Here is a 5090-nt window from a genome sequence, read left to right on the forward strand (position 1 = left end):
AATAAAAGAAAGAAAGAAGGAATAAAGAAAAGAAAGAAAGAGACGACAGAAGAAAGACCGAAAGAAGAAAAAAAAGAAAGACAGAAAGAAAGACGAAGAAATAAAGAAAAAAAAGAAAAGAAAAAAAAAAAAAAAGAAAAGAAAGAAAGACAGGAAGAAAAAAGAAAAGAAAGAAAAGACAGGAAGAAAACAATAAAAGAAAGAAAGACAGAAAGAAAAGACAGAAGAAAGAAAATGAAAGAAAGACAGGAATAAAAAAGAAAGAAAGGAGGAATAAAAAAAGAAAGAAAGAAAGAAAGACCAGACAGAAAGAAGGAAGGAAAGAAGAAAGGAAAGAAGAATGAAAGAAAGACAGGAAGAAAAAAGAAAGAAAAGGAAAGACAGGAAAAAAAAAGAAGAAAGAAAAAAGAAAGACAGAAAGAAAGAAGAAAAGAAAGAAAGAAAGAAAAAGAAAGAAGAAGAAAGAAAGAAAGAAGAAAGAAAGAAAAAAGAAAGAAGACAGAAGAAGACAGAAAGAAATAAAGAAGAAAGAAAGGAAAGAAAGAAAAGAAGAATAAAAAAAAGAAAAGAAAGAAAGACAGGAAGAAAAAAAAAAAGAAAGAAGACAGGAAGAAAAAAAGAAAGAAAATAAAGACAGAAAGAAGACAGACAGAAAGAAAAATGAAAGAAAGACAGAAGAAAAAGAAAAGAAAGAAAGAAGGAAGAAAAAGAAAGACAGACAGAAGAAAGAAGGAAAGAAAGAAAGAAAAGAAAGAAGAAAGAAAGAAAGAAAATAAAAGAAAGAATGAAAGAAAGAAAATAAAAGAAAGAAAGAATGAAAATAAAAGAAAGAAAGAAAGAAGAAAGAAAGAAAGAAAATGAAAGAAAGACAGGAAGAAAAAAAGAAAGAAAGAGAAGTTGTTGTTTTTAAGGGTGGGTTTCAGTTTTCAGACACTGTTTCTTCTAAATCAGATAAAAACATACACTCAAACTCCATGCACACAATCAAACACCTCCTTTAGAGCAGAGCTGGCTTATCCTAAAAAACAACATGACTGAATATTAGTATATCCAGCTTACTATGAGAAGACATCATATCTCAAAATACTCAAATTAAACTTTGTCATCTTATTATTTTTTTGCTTATTTCAAGTTAAAAGTACCTGTACTGAAACATATCGACCTGTACTGTTAGGTTGGTGCTATCATTGCTGCTCAAAGCAAGTCAGCATCCACTAACTCTTTTATCTAAATTGCTAACAGCATCAGCCATGCCGAATGCCTGCCGGTTGCCATGAATCCCACTTCAGCTGCCATAAAACACCTGCTCCATAACTCTCAGATCCTCCCTGAAACGTCTCCAGAGTGAACTACTCTCACATTCCCGCTCATGAGTTGCAGAATAAGCCGCTTAATTCACCAAAATATGACTGAACACACTCACTTGAGCACATCAAGCAACAACACTGACTATTAGGCTGAGTCAAATAATATAATAATATTGTAAGTGGCATATGTACAATCATTTAGCCGCAGTAAAGTGATATTTAATGAAAAGCCTTATGAGCACTCAAAGAGCCTCTTTTTTTGGATGAGCCATTTGAAACTGAGCCTAAATTCTCATCACTAATACCTCCATGTGGTGATATGAACAAAAACACAGAGGTAAGAATAAAAGGGAGGAACAAACCCCCTTCTTTCAACCAGTGAGCTCCAATGTTCAAACAATAAGCCTGCAGGAGTCCATCGCTGGAGAGGAGGAGAGTCTAAATTTAGACTGTAGCATCAAACTGTAAAACATAATGTGATGTAGCCACAGGTCATGTGCTGATGTATCTCAGTTCAGTCTCATGTATCTCACTGGCACTGTTCTCGCTCTCTCACTGTATGTTTATGCGATCACTGTTACTAACACCTCCCACACTGATAACCTGTGGCTGCATGCCATACAGTGTGAAGCCACTCTGGAGGCTGTTTAAGTGCATTATGGGTAAATAAGTAAAATGCAAGTTGAGGGTGAGATTAAATGTATAAAACTAAACATGTAATTTAAACACGTGTCATTCACTTTGCAAAGAAGTTACACACAGAAGCAATAAGACCGAACTTCTTTTAATTGGCACAAAATCTACTCCACAACTTCTCTATTCCCATCGACAACTCGTCCCTCTTCCTCTCCCCTCAGGTTAAGAGTCTGGGTGTCATCCTCGACAGCACCCTCTCCTTCACCTCCCATATCAACCACATCACCCGGTACGCCTACTTCCACCTACACAATACTAACCGTCTCCATCCTTCACTCACTCCCCACTCCACTGCCATTCTTGTTCACAGCCTCCTCACCTCCCATTTGGACTATTGAAACTCCCTTCTGTTTGGCCTCCCCCCACAAAACCCTCCATAAACTACAACTGGTTCAAAATTCAGCCGCCCGTTTCATCACACACACCACCTCCATCCACCACATCACACCCATCCTGCAACAGCTCCACTGGCTCCCCATCACAGACCGGATCAACTGCAAAATACTTCTCCTCACCTTCAAATCCATACACAACCTCGCCCCTCCATACCTCTCTGACCTCCTCCATACTGCCACAGATCCTCCTCCTCCATCCACCTCACTGTCCCCCCTGCTCGCCTTGTTACCATGGGGAGCAGAGCCTTCAGTCGCTCTGCTCCCCAGCTCTGGAACTCTCTCCCACCTGACTGCCATAATACTGACTCACGCCCACATTTTAAATCCAAACTCCAAACTCATCTGTTTAAACTGGCTTACTCCATCTGACCACAACTCCACTGTCCAAAACTTTTTAAATTGTATTTTATTTACTGTTTGTTATTTAAACTCTGTTTGTTTTAATGTTTTAAGGTGACATTGAGTGCCAAGAAAGGCGCCTATAAATAAAATGCATTATTATTATTATTAGAAATAGTTATTTTAATGTTCGTCTGTATTGAACTTGTGTCAGTTTTGGCTTTCTGTTGACATACATGGTGTAATTTGGCTCTTTGTTCACTCTAAGCAGAGATCAGTTTCAGCAAAGATTGAATTCAATCTGCAGAAATATGATTTTATGAGCTGACATTCAGCAGCTGAATTTTAATTTCCAGCACATCAATTAGAAATCGAAAGCAAATACTTAAAATTGAATGCATCAATTACTGAAATTTGGCAACTTCACCTGCAATTACAGCGCAATTCATATTCAAATATATTTTATTCATGCTGACCTCAGTGAGAGGAACATCTGGAGGAAATCTTTGTCTCTGAGTGACTATGGCAGCTGCATCCTCAGATGCTGGCTAACTGCAGCCATGTGGCACAGAGACTCTCTCACCTCACAGCCAATGAACACAGAGTCCTCTTTCACTTGGTGAAAAGGAGGGAAATTGCGTCTTACAGCTTTGAATCCTGAGATGAAACGCAGGTCCAAAATGATCTTTTGGCACTTTTGGTGAGGAGGATATGGTTGTGTTGGAGAGGATCCACTGAGGCTCAATTATTACCAGATTGCAGCTGATTCAGTGTGAAGTTATGCAGAGAGTACACCACTCTGACAGATGCACGATAGCTAAGACACTCTTGGTCGTGTCCAAAGATTGTCCCTTTCTTGCAGGACGTTTTTGGCTGGTATAATTAACGACTTAAAGACTGAACCTGATGCATTGGTGGACTTGTTTGGACACTCTAAAGCTCCTCTTACAGACTGTGCAGCAGACTCTCATGTTTTGGTACGTTCGTGGCTAGGAGCATTTTTCTCACAAGTTGGAAGGCTTCCAGCGCTCCTTGTTTTTCTAGATACCTATGCTGTATTTATCACTGCCGAGTCTGACTTTGTGTGCTTGTCTCCTGTTTGGCATTGTTTTGTTTTCTTTTGTTTGTTTCATGCGTTATAATCTGGCTTTTCAATGTGAGGTTTCTGTGTTTGTTAGTTCAGTGGTTGTTTTGTACTCTGTTTGATGAAAAGAAACACCAAAACAGCTCAACAAGAAGATCTTTCAAACAACGTGACACATTTCAGGAAAGCCAGAAACACACTTTGTATCTGTGATATTTTGACATAAATCAACTCCCTTGTTACTTTGTCCATGTAGTGAAGGAGCCAGTGAAGGCTGCATTTCTTAACTCAGTTTTGTCTTGCTACAGCGCCACCTAGCTGTTGGATGACCTCCAAAGCCTTACAACATTTGAAGGATCCGATCTGGATCTGATCAGTTTCCATTCTAGTCAATATGTAAACTTCCACTGGATCCACTCTGTTGTGTTCCGGCTGCGTCTCTGATCCTGCAGGTTGGAGATCTCCGGATCAGATACATAAGACTGGAGCACGACGCATCAATCTCAACAGAGCAGATGGAGCGGGACAGGAAGTCAGGTTTCACCAAAACAAAATGAAAACATCCGGTTAATTATCAGAATAAAACACTCTGTGTTATCACCAGATCGTATTTCACTTAACTACAACAACAAACCGTCATGATGAGCGGAGCCAGGCCTGGAGTCAACAGGTCAGAGGTTTTCAGAGGACCAGAAAGACAACATGGATGAGGAGAGGAGGAGGAGAATCAGCAGTTACTGCTGGAAAACCTCGGTCACATGACTCCAGCTGTCCTGCTCCGTGCTGCGATCTGAAAACGCAACCGGTGGGTGTTGACGAATGAGAGAGCACAGAGCCGGATTGCAGCGGATTGGAGACAGACCGGACACAGACCTGGTGGAAGTCTGATGTTAGAAACCATCAGGAAATCAAGCCCTTGCTGACTTTTATTGAAGGCGGGAATCAGGCCCAGAATTGACCTGGTATCTTAAAGTGTGTTCCCTGGTTAAGGAAAAATGCCATGAGGTTTTCTAAGTGACGTTCGCTCCCACTTAGCTTGAGGGAAAGAAGCTGCAACCTTCATGTCTGCACAGTTCCACTCCAGAGCCTACATCACACCCATCCATCAGCACCTCCACTGGCTCGCCATTCAGCACCGAATCCACTTCAAGATCCTGCTCATCACCTACAAAGCCCTCAATAACCTTGCCCCCTCTTACCTGACCGACCTCCTCAAACGCCACTCCCCATCTCGCCGCCTCAGATCATCAGATGCCAACCTCCTGTCCC

The sequence above is a fragment of the Notolabrus celidotus genome, chromosome 4 (genome assembly GCF_009762535.1).
Source record: "Notolabrus celidotus isolate fNotCel1 chromosome 4, fNotCel1.pri, whole genome shotgun sequence".
NCBI classification, from domain to species: Eukaryota; Metazoa; Chordata; class Actinopteri; order Labriformes; family Labridae; genus Notolabrus; species Notolabrus celidotus.